Raw genomic sequence first — 19808 nt, 5'->3', positions numbered from 1 at the left:
AACCTCGTTGTTCCGGGGCATAAGTCGATTGTAACGAAGTGCACGCGCTAAAAAGCTCCTCATAAAACGGGGCGAAACAATAAGAAATCTCACGACGCGAGCATTGTTCTTCCCGGAATCCCTTTCCGCCGTAATTAGCAACGTGACCGAGCCCCCTTCTCTCCCCCCGCTTCCATTGTTCCTTTTCATATCGCGGATGATTAATGTCGGCTAATCATAACGATCGATCTCAAACCTCCGGGGAGAGTACATTTAATTCCCTTGGACTCGAAATCCTCCTCTTCTTCCTCCCCCTCTCGAGAACCTTGGGCTGCGTGCACCTTGCTCTTTATCAACTTCCGCCTGTTCTCCTCCTCCAGGGGGTTTTTACGCGCCCCCCCTCCGGATCTTCCTCCTCCTCCCCTTCTTTTCCTCCTCGAGTCACCGATTGTATCGCGAAACTTGTTTCACGACCTCATACGTTGGATTTCTGTGGATTTGATGATTCTGACAATGGTGGAAATTCCGTTTTCGTAAGAAATGGAATACGATGGAGTAATAGGGAAACAAGAGAAGAGAAGCATTTTTAGTTATTTATTTTTTTTAAATTCTTCCATTGGAAGGATACGTTTGAATAAATGAATTTTTTCAATTAATCGATCGCGTGTCCCGAGAGTAAATTCACGTTTTTCATCGTTGGAGATGTAACAGAGTTGGAATATGGAATATGGAATAATAGAATATTGGGAGATTGTGTAATAGAAATAGAAGCACGTATATCCGTTTTAATTATTCGACTTGATCGTTGATTTAGATTTCTATTAATTTCGGAGGGTATCCAACGCGAAAATCGAGGCAATTCGTTAAGCGGTCGATTCCGTAATGCGCCAAAACCGATTTAATATCATCATCGATGAGTCGATTTCGCTCGAATTAATCGATCCGTAAATCAATAACAACGCGGATTTGCCAAGTATCCAACTCAAAGTATCCGATTACTTGGATCGATTTTGGATACGATGGCTATCCTTCCCAATAGAGAAATTACTTCAATTGTTACCAAATGTATATAAAAATTACGAAACTTGGCTCGAATTACTTAATTATTTTCCGGTTCAATCGATAAATATAATATATCCCTCGACAAGGGAGGAAAAGGGAAAAAACGGGAGGAGTTTCATTTAACCGGGGAAACCATACGGAGAGAAGAGGTGGTGGAACGAAAGAAATAGATTTAAAGAGAAAAAGAAGCTTGGCGATCGGGTACAAATTACCCAGAATCGCGCCCCACCCACCCCACCTCTCCGCCGTGTAATTGCATTTACGTAATTCGATTCTAAATCCTGGCAGATTCACCGTCGTCGTAATTAATTCTCCTCCAACTAAATAGAGCATCGGGCATCGATCGAGCCGCGTAACCGATCGTTATTACCGATCTCTCCATGTTACGCATACCGTGTTATTTATTGCCAATTAGGATTCTATCGTTCCTTACCCGGTTGCTTTCCAATGATCTGTCGTGTCTGGCTGATCGCCGCCGTCCCGTAATTCCGCGCCACGACGCGACTTGGATAAAATCGAAACGGACGGATTCGAAAGAGATCCACTCTCTCTCCTGTGGAGTGGATTCTCTTCGTTTCGTGAGAGGATACGCGCGGATTACCGTGTAACGCGAAATACTGGTGAATAACAGGTTGGTGTGGCAGGGTACGCGACGATGCCTCCTCGGATCGAAGCATAAAGTACCGGTTCTGTGCAACATTCTACCTTCTTTAATAAGGATCGAAGGAAGGGTATGCTTTAAGGCACTTGGATATTGAATATACTGTTGCTATAAATCTGAAAATGTGTAATCTAGGCTCGCGTGTAAAGTTGAGCTTAACTTGGTCTAACAAATGTTGTGCAAATGTTGGTATAATCGTTCCGTTCAACTTCGATCTTATCTATTATAGAAAAAAAAAAAAAAAGGAAAACAAGAACTCGTAATTCGTAAGAAAAGTTTTGAAATGGAAATAATGCGATTTCATTGCAGAGGGATTATTCCTTTCTTTTTTTAATTTTTTAATTATTTAGACGATGGGACGTTACGTATGTGGACCGCGTTGTAAAAAATTCATTGACCCGTATTGGTTTTTTCTCGAGCTGATCTATATTCAATCGAGATTTTTCGGAGCATCGTTTAAAATATTTAAATTCGGCCAACAACAAAACGGCAGGAACGAGGAGCAACGAAAAAAAAAACCTTGCTTGATTTCCACCAATGTAAAATTGCAGGATAGGATCGAGGAGAGATAGGATTCTCGAGCTGCAATCTCGCAAGCTCGCAGTTGGATCGATACGCTTTGTATCAGTATGCTGCCAGGTTCAATCCTGGCGTAATTAATAAAGCGGCGTTAATAAATAACACCGAGATCCGAGAAGGGTGGATGGATATCGCGGCGGTGGCCCTGATTTCCTTGTCGCGTCTCGTCACGGGTACAACGGGCCGATCCGGGGAAGAAAAATGACGGCAACAAATTGAAATTCTGGACGGGAAAACGAGGCGTATAATGGCGTATCGCCTGTTTCCATCCACCGATATAACGAATTAATAAACGAAACGCGTATTTTCGATGCAGTCGATCGGTCTGGTCGTTTGTACCCTGTTAAAAATAGTCGAGCAAGGGGGAACCAGCGATGGGATCGAGCGTAGCGCGAGCAGGTTCAAGAAAACGTTCCAACTTCTCTGAAACAAATGAAAAAAAGTACTTTGGAATTCGAGCTTCGTTCGATGATCCTTGAATTTCCTTTCTCCTCTTGAAGATAACTATTTTTACACACGTGATCCAATCACGTTTTACAAAAAATTATAACGGAGAAGTTAAAACAAAATCGTTAAACCCTTTTTCATCTTATTCTTCTATGCAACTTTTCAAAATTATTCGTAAGAAAATTATTCGATTCTTATTACTCATAAATACGTGCGTTTGAACATTGATCCCATCGCTGGTCGGAACACAGGAGAGCCCTATATAAAAACCAATTATACGCGGCAAACACGGTGAACCGAGAAATGCTTATTATCGTTGGTCGAAAAAAACGGGTTAATTACCGAACCATCCCGACAAGATTACCCACGGATTCGTTCCATAAAATTTACAAAATTTCCCCTCACCCCTGCTACACCCATCCCCTCCCCCATTCGGGGATATTTCGACGCGGCTGAAATATCAATAAAGCCAGAACGAATGGGTGGAGAAAGGGTCGAGAGGAAAAAATAAAGAAAGCGATGAATACGATAAAGCAGCCGTGATAAAGGTGGACACTTGTCTCCTCTCTTATTGCTACAAGCTTTCGACTGTTTTATTATTTTTTTTTATTATTATCAACCGCCACTTCGTCGTTGATCGTTAAATACGACTAATAAATCGCGACCTTCGGTGAAAAAGACGCTTGGTCGAACGAACGACTTTCTTTACCGCTCGAATCGAGTTCGAGTAACTGGGGATTAAGAGGAAAGTTCGATCCATCGATTCTCGGATGAATAGCAAAAGTCGGTGCGGCTACGAGTTTTGCCAAGTTTACGAGACCACTTCGCGATGTGAAACGAAATCGACGAATATAATTTATAATAATAAGAAGGGTACCGCGATGATCATCTGTGAGAAGAGAGAGCGGCAGAAACGTTTACCAATAGCATGTTTCATGGGCCGCTAATGACACCATGAATATGTATACGCTCGTCGTGGGGTGGAACGAGAGCGAGAGTGGCCCTCTGCGTGTGCACACAGGGTGTCCTCGCTCGAAGAGGAGGAGAAAAATAGAGGGGCGAAGCTCTTCATTTCTCGAACCAACCATCCACCATATTTCACTTCGCGCCACGAAAAAATCGCGTATTCATATCCGGATAAACCGTTGGACGAATCGACCGATGTAATTGTCGTGGGCGCGTTGCTGTGCGATAAATATTCATCCAAGAACGATTTACCCGTGCAACGAGAGATTTGTTTCCCAAGAATAGGCAGGATTTTAATCCTTGATACGTCGGTACGTCTAGGACAAACAAGCCCAAGGGGTTGGGACGAACACCCTGGTAAGTCGCGAGCGGGCAAAAATTAGGGAGAGACCTCAAAGCGACCGCTGGGCAAAGAGCGAGTTTGGAACCGGAAGGGCTTCTCGAGTTGAAATTAAAGCGGGCCCGGAGCAAACGACACACCGTGTATAGACAGAGAGTCCGGGGAGATTAAGGGACGGGGCATCGCTCGGAGCCACGGTCAGAAGGAGCCGAGGAGAATGACGAGGAAATGGGCGTGTCCCTTTCTCCGCTGTAAAACAAACAAGACCCGTTAATGATGCGAGCTGCCTAGTTAGAAGCAGGCCCCGACACCGTGCTATAACACCGCTCCTTTGCATAGGAATTCGTTTCACGTCATTCACGTGCATTCTTAATACATCGCCCGAGGGGTTTTGGTTTATAGAGGCCGGCACAGGCTCGCAACGTCGTTGCTATTCCTGCCCGTTATTAACCGGATTTCTCTCCTCCCGCGATCAGCCCTCTCCAAGCTTTGCCGCTTTTCCTTGGATCGGATTTAACGCGCGTACGCTCCGCACAAGAAATGTCACGGGAATAAATTTCTCGTCGGGAGAAGAGTGGTGGAAGCTCGTTAAGTAAAGAGAGTAAAGAGGAAGAGAAGAAACATTTGGCGAAACGCTCGTGTCATTCGTAAGGTAAATTATTTCTCGAAAACTTGTTAAAATTATCTCGCTCGATCTACTATTTTCCAATCGTTCAAAGATTAAACGTGTATCGGTTCAATGAAAAATTATTCGCGATAGTTGAAATAATTCTCAACACGTTTTCGCAATTTACACGGTTATCACGGTGCACAGAAGGATGGAGAAGAGAGCTCGATCGGCGAAGAAACCCGTACGGGCAAAATTCCGTGTATTTTCTGTAACAAACTGCTTTGCTATCTCGACTCGAAATCAATCGATGCGTACTCCAACGAGGCCGAAGGGCTCGCCCAAGGTGGTACGGGCGTTTAACGGTTGGTTTCAACTCGACGTGGCTTCGTTGCTTCTCGATTCATCCGCGATGAACGGAAAGGTTCACGGGGAAGTTTCGAAAACTAAATAACACCCGGCTCGATCAACGAGCCGCATCGAACGTAGAATTATTTTAACGGGTGTGAAGAATGGGCGGTGTTCACGGGAGGCTAATAGACGCGTCCAAGTTGCCCGGGTGAATCGCGTCTCTGCTGCGATCGTCAAACAATTGCGGTTCCCGTAACTAGTTTGCGTCTAATTACACCAATATCGCTGTGTAGATTACTACTATTGTTTGGCGTTCGCGTGGAACGCAATGTTCCTTCGTTTACTTTGCAAATGGTTATGGCCGTTGAAGATCGGGTAATGGGCCAGGATCTCAGAATTTATACTTGGCGGGGTGTAATCGTGTAATCATGATTACTCCTCTCTTCCGAGGAATTTCTTCTTCGCTTCCAATTCATTAATTATTAATAATAATCGATCGAGTATACACGGAATATTTATTTTTCCAACTCGATGAGTCATGACGCCAGATTTTAATCACTGGAATTGGCGTGAAATTTGTTTTTTTGCTTCGAGAGAATAGCATCATCATCGAATTAATAACGCATTCCGAGAATCTCTTTCTTTCGGTATTTCACTGTTGAGAAGGATTCATCATCAATATGCTTGGAACGTAATTAATTTCTTCTCCTTCTAAAAAAAAATATATATATATATATTCCCTCGACGAGCGAAAGGATAAATAACGTGAACCGTTCCAGGCTTCCACCAGGAAAACGTCTGCGGTTGAAATAATTTAAACGAGCCGTTCGAACGAGGAAGAAGCTCGCCAGGTGACCATGGATCCCGAATCACGTGGCAGCCGCAGTCGCGCCTATTTATTACCATAGTTTCTTATCGATTACCTCCATATTTCTTCCATAAATTCCGATTAGAGAGCGTAAATCCTGGGAAAATCAGGTTATTAAACCCGAGCGCACCTCGTACCTTCCACCAATTTGTGTAACCGAGCGTACCGCGTAGTCGTTCAACCAACCTCTTCTTAATATTCGCCGATAAGACGCCACTGATAATACGGTTGATCGCCATCGTATCGATGCGTTTCACGGCCGATCGACACGCAGCGCCGGAACTTCGCTCCGTGTCCTCCTCCGATCGAGATTCGCAGATTAATTGTCGCGGCCTGGTTCGAGGCTATCTTCAGGAGGAGGATTGCTCCCCTCCGCGAGAATTCTTATATTTAGAATCACCTTCCAATGATATTTAATATTTATCGTCCAATCTCGCTCGAAGATTACTTTAATCACTTACTTTTTTCACGAGCCATACCATTCTCGGTTATTATCCAGTACAAGAGATTTCTCTTTCCACGTAGCTAATACGCTTCTAAAAATTCATAGCTATTAGCTTCGCGTTCGTAATTAGCTCGAAGCAAAGCAACAATTACTCGGGCGCAATTACCCGCGAATGACGCACACATGTCGGGAGTGGCAAACTAAGTGTGAAACGAACATAGAGAGAGGGAGAGAGAGAGAGGAACGGGCACGAATCGAGACTCGTTAGTTACAGATTCGCGAAACTGGATTAACCGACTAATTGTCTTGGCAGAAATCTCCGCTCCCCCGGCGTTTCGTAGTCCAGCTCTCGGGTACACACGGGTCCTCCGTTGTTGAATTCGAGCCGAACAAAGGCCGTCCACAGGCGATCGTAATAATCCGAACTATGCGTTTCATTGGTCGTGTAAATTCGCCGTAACACCGTGTACCAACACCCTTCCATCCTCGCCCCTAATTGCGAGAACACGCGCGTCTTCTATTTAACTCTCGTTCCATCCCCGTTAAACGGGAAAATGGACAGAGGACAGGTGAATTCTTCCTACGTCTTTTGTTTTATTTAATAACGCGCGTCTTCGTCGCATTGGGTAAAGGCGCACAAAAAGACGCATACTTTCCTCGTTACTCTCTTACCGGCTGACTACTATTTTCCACGATAAGTTTTGATGATGGGAGAGTTTCGCTCTGACGAGTATATATATATATATATATACACGAGGATGGGGTTTAATGAGAACGACGGTTTCGGATTTCGTTGGGAAATTAGTATTTTCTTTTTTTTCTTTCTCTCCTTCCTTTCCTCGCGCCTGCGTTTTTATATAACACGCGAGGCACGACGCGTGCTCGGGGAATGTTTTTCGCGGAAATTTTGTATTCCCTTTGTGATTCCACCGCGATAATTTCAAAGTTCTTTCCGGGGTTTGGGAGGAGGGGGATGGAGCAGCGAAAATTGCGAAGATAGGACTAATTAACCCGACCGTCAAAAACCTGACCTAATCTAATCTACCCTCTAAACCTCGCCTCGAAAGAATAAAAACTCGGGCCGGAATTCTTGGGAATTAGCTCGCGGATAAAGCCGGACTTTTCTTTTTGATTTGTGAAATTTATCTACGCCGGTCTAATCGTTAGAGGGAAGGGGGAAGGAGAAGCTAGGAAAGGGTTGTTTAATGAGGCGCTGTGGTAGCCTCTCTCCTTCTCTCGTCGCACCTCGTGAGCCTCGATCCCGTTTTATGAAAGAGACCTCCCTCCCCCTTTCTTTGCCGCTCCTCTTCTATTTTCGTTATCGCGGCACCAGGAACCGCTGTCAACGCTGACAAATTACGGCCGGACGCCTCGCCTCACTTTCCAAGAATGGATATTCATAAAGCGACTTCGCCACACCCACCTTCCACCGATGGAATTTACGAATTACTTTTTCATCAAATGGTTATTTCCACTCTCAGACGACGGTGGTCTCCTTCTTCGGACCCGTTCGTTTCCCTCTCGCCACGAGCAGGACGAGCATGCGCCTGTTGGACGGTGGAGGATCGATGTGCACGCGTGTCGTAACGAGGCATCCGTGTCCCGAACGTGAGTGGCGGATCATTGATTGTTCAAAGGATCATCGTTTAGTATGCAGGATCCAGCCCCGTGGCAGCCAACTAGAGGTGTACGTACATCTGCTTAAATCCGGCTTACCGATGTCGCCCCACCTGCCCCCTCCGTGATTGGGCGAGGAAATATTCGAATATCGGCGGACGAAAATGGAAAACTTGCTCCTTCTTCGATCCTCCGAGTCTTTGATTAGTACCCCGGCCGACAATTTCTTTTTAAAGAAGAAGGAAGAGCACGTGTACGCACGCGTGGCTCGTTCGTTGATGAACGAACGAACGAGGGGAGATTATAGAGGGTGATTTGCTCTCGAGGTGAATTTTTTCGCGCCTCGAAGATGATAAGCATGCTCGATTTGCTTGAGAATTATTCCAACGATGGAGGAAATGGAGTTGGATAACCGGGAATTTATAGTGTTTTCATCGAGTGGGAAGTTGGAACGAGCCAAGTTGCATGTCTGTAATAAAGTAAAATTGGAGCAGATATAAAAGGGGTTGATGAAAGGAGATGGGAGGGGGAGGTTGCGGATGAAAATGAGAGGAATTTGTTTCGCGTAATTGCGTATTAGAACTTTCTAAACGTTCTCCGCGTATTTTACACGGAATTAATCGTCGTTTCGATGAAGATATTTCCGTTTTTTATTTTTTTTTATCTTCTCTATGGTTGTTGGACAAAATGGTTGTTGATAAAAAAGATGTTCTTCGCGATCCAGATTGCGTGGAAGAATCAGACGTAAATTCGAAGGAAATTATGCTTCTATTGGTATCGCCAGTCTATAACGCGAGAGAGATACAAATTTCGGGAAAAATTAAAAAATTAAAAAATTCCATCGATATTCTTCTTTTCGATATACTTCAAATTTCTTTTCGTCGATCGAATTTTTTCCTTCGGCTACAAAATTTCTCCTGTTTTTTATTACCCAATTTTTTTAATCTTTAAATTTTCCTTAATCGCGCGATCCCTTTTTTATCCTCGTTCTTTAATTTCTACGCACCAAAGTATTTTCGTACAAAAATATAAATATCGTATCGCGATACGAATATATTTACATTTCGTACGTTCTGTTCCGATCGAGAATCAAAACAAAATTCGCCCGTTACGATATTATAAACACTCCCCACTCGTCGAATTTGTTGTCGTCTCGAATCGACGAGTCCTCGCTCGACTTTCACGCACAGTCTCGTGCCACGAGGCGCGAGGAACGGTACGATTGTTGATTAACGGGCGAAAAAGAAGAAAGAAAGAAGCGAGGACGATTTGACGGGCGGGGGGCGGGAATCGGTGGTCGAATCGCCGGGAAAATCGATAATAACACGGCGCACGATGCGTGGGAGGGGGGAGGGGGGAGAGCCGACATCAAAGGGTGGCGAAGAAGGATTCAAATTCGCAATCAACGCGGGGCGAAATGACCGTACGCGCGTTACGCGTACGCGCGGATGAATCGCTTCTGTATCGAGCTCGTTTCACACGCCTAGACCGCCTTTATATTCGCTATATCTCTCGCCTCGCATAGAGACAACCCAAGCTCCCCTAATTCCACGTCAGAGGAGTTTAATTCGCGCTTAAGTTCTTCGTGACGCGAATATCACCGGACCACTACCACCACCGTCGTCGTCGTCGTCGTCTCGTTTTCGAAAACTCGAAGATAGTTTACGAACGAGGCTGTTCCTCCCTCGACGTAATCGAGATCGGGAACGAACAAGTGTCAGCTTCCAATTAAGCGTTCGTCTTATTTTATTCTTTCACCGTCTTCACAGGGGGAGGAAGGGATCTTTGAAAGACTATCCTCAAAGAGACGTTTCGAGGAGTAAGGATAGAATTTTTCCAAACTAGACGTCTTTCGTCCACTCTCTCGATACACCTTTATACAGTATATATTTCCTTCGTTTCTTTTTTTTCTTAACAGACACTTTTACACTCGATCCCTTCGTCCCCTTGCTCTCGTTCATCGAGCAGTAGTCAAATTTTCTTTCTCGAACAAAGTTTTCCCTTACTATCGAGCCGTCTCTCTCCTCTCTCTCACTCTCTCTCTCTCTCTCTCTCTCTCCTCTCTCTCACTCTCTCGATAAAGTCAATCCGGAGTGAATGGTCGATTATCGCGAATTTTGCGGCCGGTTAAAGCGGAAAATCGCGGTAAACATCGCGATTTCGATCGGGACGTGAAAAGGTGGGGGGAGAGTGGAGGGGGAGAGGAGCACACGATAAATTGGAGTCGTTAGACGGAAACACGAATTTGCGTTTCCGGCCCGCCACGTTTTCCCAACCGTACTTTCGCAACTTTCTCGCTCTCGTCTGGCGCGTCGCATCAATCACGATCGTTATCGTGCCGCGAAATTGTGCCGGCCTGCCTTTGGAACGGGAACTCGCGGAAATTCTCGCACTCGTGTTGATAAATCGCGTCCAACACGAGTCGGGTTGATCGATTCCGGCCAACCTGTTTTCTGCGCCCTATCCGAAAGTACCTAGCCGCGGAGAAATACAAGGGGGAGGGAAGAGATAAAGGAGAATTCAGATTTTCCATCCTTCTTTGTTAATTCTTTAGTCGGGGAGGGAAGTTATGTAACATTGGATGCAAAAGAAGGACAATCGTTCGAAGGTAGAATCTGATTAAACTCGAAAAGAGTGCATCCTCCTTACATCCAATTGCAAGATTCCATCGAATCTTTTCACGAATTCTCTCCTCACAACGACTACATCGATCTACATATCGATTTTACAACACAAAAGATTTTAACCTTCAGAAAGAAATAATTTCATCGTAACCGTGATATCCCAAGCTTGCTCCAATACAGAAATGAGAGTTGGAACGGTTGCGTGGCTGTTGGTTTCCTCCAACAGGTGTCGAACGATAATTGCCAAAAGAGAGAGATGCGTTTCGAAGATTCTCGGAGATGCAGATGTTTCGGTTGGGGGCTGGTGGAACGTCGAAAAAGAAGAAGGAGAAGGAGAAGGAAAAAATGGGCGTTGGGCGACGAGCAAAAAGAATACGAGAAGATTGGTTGGAAAGGTGAGACGATGGAGCACGGCACAGGTAGAGAGGAAGATGAGCCACGAGGAGAAAAGACACGTGGAGCGAAGAAGAAGATGGAAGGAGGAGGAGCAACACGGCCCTCGGACGACCTAATGAGCTCTCCGAGCCCCGGACTAAAATAATTATAGAAATTTCCTGCCGATGAACGAACCACCTTAAGAAAGATTGCCTCCCATTAATAAGCCACGAACGGTATTTGCCTCCAGAATTATAATCAGCTTGCCGTCTAACAAGCCGCTCGTCTTTTCCGTGAAACTCGCACGAACAACACGAAATGAATTTGGTTCGGATTAATAGATTTGGTTTAGGAGAAAGCGGAAATATATTTTTTTATTTTATCTTCTTCGTTGGTCTGCTCGTTGTATATTATAATTCGAAGCGAAGGGAGAATGTTAAATAGTAACCCACTTAAATAATAAAAATTAAAGAGGATATTGATTTCTGACAGGCGTACAAAGAAAAATGGTTTACGAAATTTAATAAAAAATGTGTAAATAAGTTGGATACACTTGATCGTTGATAATAACAAAATCGGTGGACGAGAAAATTAACGGTCGTATATTCTGGAAAATGCTTCCTGTAGATAGATGGATCGAGGACAACACGGTCGAACGAGTGGTTTTACGGGTGGTAAAAAAGAAAAAAAAAAACCGAAGATGAGAAGAACGGTGAAATAGCTTAAAGGAATATTAAATTGCGAGGAAGTAAAAGTATCCAGTGTCGGGAGGAAGTAGAGTTTGTAGGAATAAAAAGGAGAAAAAGAGGGATGGTTCTTCTCTCGGGTCAAAGTGCCATCTAGATTCGTGAAGCGTGGATGGACCAGATTTCCCAGATTCTTTTATCGCTGCTTTTCGTCTCGATACATCTCGAATTATTTTGAATTACTTACGAATAGATTGTATCGATTCGTTCTCGACGCGATAAATCGTTGAAATTTCGAAGTGAAGAAAAAAAAAAGAACAGCGACGCGGGGGGAATGGGAAAAATGAAAAATTCGATGTGAAACTCGCGCGAAAACGGGATTTTTTAATCGCGGCTGCGAAAATCGGCGTTAATAGAGCACGATTTGAGGAGAGTTGGCGAGGAGGAAAATGAAAAGGTCGCAATTACGAGATGAGTGCGCAGATTTTTGGCTGTAATTAATTACCGCGCCGGTTTATTTATCCGTGGTCGCGCGGCAGCGCGATAATTTTCTCCCGACAATTTATCGAAATCCCGCCGATAAATACCGGCCTCCTCGATTAATCGAGCCGACACGTTCGCTCAGGCGTCGCGCGATTAAATATTTTTCCTAATTGATACTCTTTTCGCTCGAAACGATCGCGATATTCTCCCTCTCTCTCTCTCTCGAAATAATCGGCGGGGAATTTGACATCTCGGGTCAGAAATTCTAATTGCGAAATCAAGTTCCAACCGTGTTTGATATTTGTTCAACGAAACTTGGAATCATTTCCTTACCCCTTGCCCTGATCTTTAATCCGGCCGAGCTAAAACAAACGCAGCCTCCAATTTATTCCTCTCGAACCGAGAATCACCGCAAACTCCACCCTTCTCGCTACCCAATCGTCTAATCTGCCTCTCCATTACCTATCCATCCATATTTAGCGACTTATCCTTCCTCTGTATCTCATATACGCACATAGAACACGTTTACATATAATAGATAATTCTAGAGATCGAGACAAACGCAAAAGTTGTCTATCATTAGAACGAATATTTATATTTTGATATCCCAGAAAACAATTGTAATGTAATGAACGTAGACGCGTGTAGGATTAAATACCTGCAAATTGTTTCTTTCTTAGAAATAGAAGAAAACACACGACATTGTATATTTATCAACATTTCTTCGTATTATGATCAACTTTTGCGTTCGAAAAGTATACAAGTACGCGAATATTTTCGATTCGTTTCGAAGACCTTGTTCGAATTTCGTTCAACAATCTCTCGGGTTAATGATTCGCGAGTAAAATTGGCGAGGGTGGAAGCGCGACGAACAAGTCGAGGGGGGATTGAGCCGCGAAGCGTATCGATTGTCGGCGAGATCATTTTTCACCGGCGAGGCGAGAAATCGGGCTGCTCGAGACGTGGAAAAGATTCGCGAGACGCGTGTTGGTCCCTGCGATTTGCATATGAAAGCCACGGTTTTCTGGCCAGCATCGACTCTCTTTCTCTCTCTCTCGATTGGCAGAGAATTCTTCTCCTTTCCGCCGCGAAGGAAAACGATGGCGGTGTTGTCTAGGCAGGTTTCGCGCGGTGAACACGATCAATGAGGGAGCGCTCAATGGCTGTACCTCTTCTCGAGAGGCTGAAAAAGGAGATGGTGGAATTCTTGGGATAGCGCGTTTGCCTAGCGGCGCCATTTGCATGTGCAACTGGATGTTGGATGCTCTCGGTGTCGTTTGATGTCGATTCTTAGGGATTGCGAGATTTCCTCGTGTTCCACCGCGTTTTGTAATACGAATGCGAAGGTGGCGCGTACTGGGTATTGGATAAGGCTTGGCGTAGAATTTGAGAATGGAATAAAGCAAAAAGCATTTCTGGAGTGGATATTTTTTCGGGATTCAAACAGGACTCGCCGAGGCTGAGTTTGAATAATAAACGAGCGGAATGGGACCATGTGTCACGCGGCTTTGTATCTATTCGTCTAATTTATATTTCAAGAAGGGCAGAGAAAGAGCTGCTTGGAATAAAAGTTGCGTGTAACTGGTCGAACAGGTGGGATGACGATCGCTTTCGAAGACGGTTTCTTTCGAACCACCTCGAATAAATTTATCTTGGAGGCAAATTTACCTTCGATGAAAGGGGTGGTGGAAACTTGGAAGGGAATGGCAAAGGAAGTGGGTCACCAAGTTTCTCGAAACGAAGGGTGGCCGAGTCAGAGTCCACCTCGCGACAAAAATTATTCCGATACTTTGCGCTCGGATTCTCCTCTGCTCTCCTTCCGACAGCCTCTACTTTCCGCCGGATAAATGTTACACGCGCTCGATAATTGGCCTGAAATTACGCCCAACCAGATTAAGATGGAGATTAAGATCGAATTGCGCGCGAACGATCATGCTCAAACAAGAGGAGGGAAGAGAAGGAGGAGAAGAAATGATTCTTAAAGAACAGATTTTAAGAGAGAGAAAGAGAGAGGGACAAAAGATTTTTTAAAGGCAGAGAAGAGATTTTTGACGAAAAATGTATAGAAAGTTTTTACTTCGAGGAGGAAGAAAAGGAGGAACGAGAAATGCGGAAGAAGAAGAAAAAAAGGAAAGGAGTAGAGGGAACGTTGATTCGAAGTAAAGAGAGAGAAGAATAGACTCGTCTTTTTGTTTCTTCTTCGGAAAAAAAAGAGAAGGGGGATAAAGAAGGATTGGTTCGCGGCTCAATAAGGGTTGAACAAAAACGAGAAGATGGTCGGGCGTAAACGCGATTTAACGGTGTTACATAGTCAGGGTATACACCGTTGTCGCGGGGTACAAAGCCGCGTAATTTCTCGTAATAGGTCGGTGGAACGGCGTAAACGACGTGATCTATGGCTCCTCGTAGAAGGCTGACGCTCGTCGCCGACTCGCGAATCGATTAAACGTACCTGTTTCGCCACGCGCACGCCTCATTTCACGCGTCGTACCACGGTTCGCGCCAAGCCAAGCCGAGAATCGTATCTCTCCACGTTTTTAAGAGTTTCTCTTAAGTAGAATCGCGTCACGGAGAAAAAAGCCCGCGTGTCGTCGATCTCTTATGCCTCTCGTTCATCTCGAGAAAGCGATAAATAATCTCCAAGTTACTTATTTATTCGTTCCTTGTTCCTCTTCTTTTCACGAGGAAGTTTTCATTCTTCTTCCTCCTCCACACTCGTGCTCCGACCGAATTAGAGGCCGAGAAGAGAAGGTCGGCGTGGCAAAAACTCGTATCTTCGCCCGTTTGACGAAATAAACGGGCCACAGCCTCGTGGCTGCTCCTCGCCTCGAATCAAATCGAGCCAGGATCCCGTCTCGTCCATTAATTACGAAATTTGTTAGGGAAGAAGCGGTTGTTCCCTCGATTCTCCTCTCGAGGGAAGAAAATGTGGAGACGCATCGACGAAAGGCGTTGGAAAGAAAGAGGGTGATCACGGAGGAATATGAAATTCCTGCATTATCAAGGTCAAACGTTGGAGGAACGTGACTTGGAACGGAGCTGTTAGCCACGTCACGCACGACTGGCCATGATAACCGACGACACTGGATGTTCTCGGAAGCATCGGTCCTTGGATACGCCAGGGGGCTTGGAGGATGCAGACGGAAAGAAGAGAGGGAAAGAGAGAGGGGAGGTTTGTCCGCTTTCTCGTGCAGACCACGTCGGACAAAAAACGATTAAGCTCCGGTCATCGACATTCCGCAAGGCGGAACGCGCGGCTGATATCGTTTGATATCGTAAAATAAATCGAGCTTAAGTGATATCGAGTACTACTCGGGGACTACTCGTCCTCTTTCTCCCTCTCTCTCTCTTTCACTTTCTCGTTCTCGTTCTCTCTCGCTTTTTTCTTTTTCGTTTTTTTATTCTCTTGCGCGCATCACGTGGCCCGGCCAACGGCTGACGCTCGTAATTTGTTTTACTCAATTTCATCCGGCCGCTCGGCAATTATTTACACTGGTTAATCGACAATTTCACGCGTAATTACGCTTTAATTTTGAATAATCCGCGTTCGACGCGGATCGCCGGCTCGCTTTTGTCCGGCTCGCGGGCCGCGACTTCGAGAGAGCCTCTCGTCGACTTGTTGAATTATATTTAGGGGATCGTGTTGGAGGAATGAAAGCAGGGAGAGACGTAAATCGTTGTAAATCATCCGCGTAAATTTCTTTCTATTTGTTTATTTCGGGACGGAAATAATCTCGTTCTGGTTGAATCCATTGAAATTCAGAAGTTAAATTTCCCCAGTCTTACAAGTAAAAACTTTAATAAATCTATTTATATATACGGTTTTAATCTTGCGAGAATCATTTCTCACGTAAGACACGATTCCTCTCTTCTCGAAATTTAATTTTTGTGGCTCGTTAAATTGTCAAATTCATTTGACAAACATTGTTCGATTCTTGCAATTTGCAAAATATCCCAACGTTCTTAACGAACGACACTTATCCATCTTACTTGCCTTTACCACGATTATCTCACCATCTGCTATCTATTATCGTTCCTCGACGACCATTCTCCAAACGAACGGAGACCCATCACTGAAACCGAATACGCTCGCCCAACGTTACGTCAAAAGTCGAGAAACCGAAATATCGAATGTCCCCTCTTCCCTCTCCTATCACGAGAAGGCACTCGTCCCTCCACAGAATCTGAAGGATTTTTTTTTACGTTTCCAGGCCGGTGCGCGAATGCGAGCAACGCGTCGACGACGTTACATCGTGGTGGTTTCCGGCCGGTTCTTATGTCGGAGGGTCCCCCAAAGAAACGGCGAAAAAGGTAGGAACGATGGTATCAGCGAAACGAGTTCACCGGGTGGGATGAAGGGAAACGGGATGAAAGAAAGAGAAGGAGGGGGAAGAGGAGCGGAAAGTTTTGCTACAACGTCGGCTGAGAGATATTACCGTCGGTAGAATCCATTATGCCAGCCAGCGACTCGTTTTCGCGCTTTTTCTTCGCTTCGACAGCCTCGGCCTTTCGCTTTATCGGCCTATCGGCCTTTAGAAATAGAACGACAACGTTTCGCAGCCTCTTTTTTCCTTTCTTGCTCGGTCGAGTTCCAGGTAGAGGCGAGGGGAGGGGTAGAACTCCATTTATATGTACCTGTCGGCGGGATAGATACAGTCTTCTGATTAACCGTCGTCCTCTCTCTGTCCGTTAACCAACTCCGACGAGGTTATCCCCGCTAATTGGGGGACGTGTGGATTGATTATTACGAAAAATGGTAGTGGTAGGCTCGTTTGGAGAAGGGAGTCGAGAAAATTTGGATTATTTCGATTATATACCTTGGATACGCGATTCTAATAATATAGAAACTCTTGGTTAATTGATCATCGACAATAATCTCGTTTCTTAGAGTATACTCGAGATTAAATCGATATTCCTTGGAGCGTATATATGATAAATGTTTGTAAAACATACACCTTGATTCGTTTGTTTACCAGATGGGAGCAGTTTGCTTAAACTGTTTGAATATGCGAGCCGGTTACGGTCGCGTGGATAGATTTATGGAAATTGGATCAGCGGGCGGGCGAGGAATCTTCTATTCTATCTAGAAACGGATAGAACGAGCTCCCTTCCCGGAATCGTGTTCTACGATTCCTATACTTCTCCTCCTTCTTTTTCTTCTCTTTAATTTCCCCGCCCACTAATTTGAATGGGAAAATGATTTACAACGGGTCTTCACAATTATTGGATTATATTATCGCTATAAGACGATAGAGGGTGAAACGCGTTCGTCAGCCATGTTTCTACGATGATCAGTTCAATTCCCCGAGATTTAGATTTTCTCTCTCCCCCCTCACCTATCGCAAGCCGAATCTCCAACTCAACCCTCGACTCGTTCGGTATCGACGCGTCGATAACTGTTCCAGTCGATCGAGAATCGAAATCTACGATTACCTAACTCAACATCGATCTTCCAACGGCGATAAAACGTGCATAAGCTTCGAGAATTTCTAAGCGTGTTGGAATCGAAGTTGCGAAAAATCGCGAAACTCGGAATTAGCTTTGCCCGCCCAAAAATGCGAGATAAGTTTCCTCGAGGTTGCATCGAAGCTGATCCCAGTTTGACAAGCGAGCAGGATGCTCCTCTCCTTTTATCTCAACCGAGACACATTGTTGCGGATTATTACCGCACTCGAGGAGTGGCGAGAGAAAAAGTCTCGGCCGGTGGAGAGAGCAGTGATGGCTGGTGGCGGTTTATCGGCCGGTGCATCGGCCGTTTCGAAAAATGAGCGGTTGTAATGGAAGAGGAGCGTGAACAGGTGTGATCAATTGGTTTTGCGAGATAGATGGTCGGCCGAACGAGACGTATCTATTTTTTTTAAATCGGGGGTTTAAGTTTAAGACCGCTTTTGGTGAGATGAGAAGAGGCAAATCGACTGTGAATAGATCGATCCAATAATGCGATATGTAACGAGGTTTAAAGTAAAGATTAAGTTTCTCAGAGAAAAGGAAACGATAGTACATCTCTGGATAAATCCTGATGTAACGTTAATTGAATAGGCCTCGCATCGGGGAGGGATTTTTCGAATGAGATACGTTCCCGCGAGGAGATCCTCCTCCTCCTCCTCCTCCTCGATAATATACGCGAAATTTCGTGGAACACGGTCCGATAAACACGACGATCGAAGCACTTGGATGCACTCGAGATCGCACCACTCTCTCGAGGAGGAAGAAGAGGAAGAGGAGGGGTTGGAAATTACTAGATACCGGCGAGCCGTTAATATTTATCGTAATATACCCCCATTTTCGCGGGGCTGGGTGCTTATTTTTTTCGCCTCCCCCCTCGTTCCAACGAGACGCTCGAAAGAAAAAAGAGAAAAAGAGAGAGAGAGAGAGTGGAACGTTACACGACGCCGGCTGGCAAATATGAATTATTAAATTTGGACAAAGGTTCACGCCTGAACGATGTATAGGCAGGGAGGAGGAGGGGAGAAGGACGTGCAATAAAGACAATCGAACGCAGGGCCTGGGCTCCCTGTAATCAAGCGCAATCACGGCGACTGCTTATTTACACCTCGAGTGAACCCCGGTGAAAGCGGGAAGAGTGGGAGAGGGGGAGGGCTCGTCTGCAAAAATCGTAAACACCGTGCGCGAGAGGGGGAGGGAAAGGGTGGAGTGGATCGTGGAAGAGAGAGTTCCGGGCCACGATTCCCTCGTCGATCTCGCCGCCGATCGAATCTGACAAAGGTGAGGAAGGTGTCCACGATCACTGGGTTTCCGTGTAAATAGATGGGAATAGGGGGGATTCGATGGAAGATGGCTAAACTCTGGATGGGTTTACAAGCGTTCGAGATGGAGATTTGAAAGGGGGGAACGGAGAGATGAAAATGCGCGTTCGATTAGGAGGTTTTATCTATTGTGGATCTTGTTTTGTTTTGTTTTTTTTTTAGTCACGATCTTCTCGTTTTCCTTGTTCCTTTCTTCTTCTATTCTTGAAAAGTTTCGTCTCGTCGGGTTCGATCTACTTTTATTCACGTTCGAAAGGAAAAGAAAAATTGAAGGAAGTTTTGTATTTTGGAATAAGTTTAAAACGCAAAATTTTTCCCTATTTATCCATCAGAATTCGAAAAGAAAAGGATATTTTGTATAGATAGAAATTAATACTTTGTTACAAATGTTCCACTTGGTGTCTATTTTCTATTGGGTTCGATCGTTCTTCCTCCTTCTCCTCCGTGATGAAGAATCTGGTAAAAAAAAACTTTCGGACTCAAGAGAATTTCGACGCTTGTTGCATTTATTATTCGCCATACTTTGATACTTCGATGCCGTTGCGCAAAGTCTCGACCGGTTCTCGAAACAAAGAAACAGCCGCGTCGTGTCGCGAACGAAGGGCACGAACGGTGCGTTAACCGAACAATGGTTGGGCTGCGCACCGATTCGATCCTTCTTACGTGTTAATCGAGATTTACATCGTAACCGCATAATAACACGCTTCGCTCTCGAAATGGAGCTCGGTGTCCCTCTCTCTCTTCGGTTTCGATGAGATACCAGATTCGAGAGTGAGAAGAATTTTCTCCCACTTCAAATTTTTATTCGATTTTTTCGCGCGATTAATGTAATTTGTATCAAAATTCGAAGAAAAAATAAATCAATCGTTTTGGAATGTAAATTTCGTCGATACGTTACAGTACGTAATGTAATGTTGTATTTTTCGCGATTCTTTTATTATTCTATTTATT

At 44.8% G+C, this 19808-nt stretch overlaps 1 protein-coding gene across 4 annotated transcripts in view; it reads left to right on the top strand.

Moving 5' to 3' along the window:
- The window catches only part of LOC108001153 (zinc finger C4H2 domain-containing protein), a 243898-nt gene that overhangs the window by 47069 nt on the left and 177021 nt on the right, over nt 1-19808 (top strand). For 3 of the 4 annotated variants that reach the window (XM_062081018.1, XM_062081020.1, XM_062081019.1), the window contains exon 3: nt 16302-16401. The exons of the other annotated variant lie outside the window; for it this stretch is intronic. The gene's annotated coding sequence lies outside the window, so the exon portion shown is untranslated. The remainder of the gene's footprint in view (nt 1-16301; nt 16402-19808) is intronic. 4 annotated transcript variants of the gene reach the window in all.

Source organism: Apis cerana, linkage group LG10 (assembly GCF_029169275.1).
Source record: "Apis cerana isolate GH-2021 linkage group LG10, AcerK_1.0, whole genome shotgun sequence".
Taxonomy (NCBI): domain Eukaryota; kingdom Metazoa; phylum Arthropoda; class Insecta; order Hymenoptera; family Apidae; genus Apis; species Apis cerana.
Note: the sequence above shows the minus strand (reverse complement) of the source record. Positions and strands in the feature narration are given on the sequence as shown.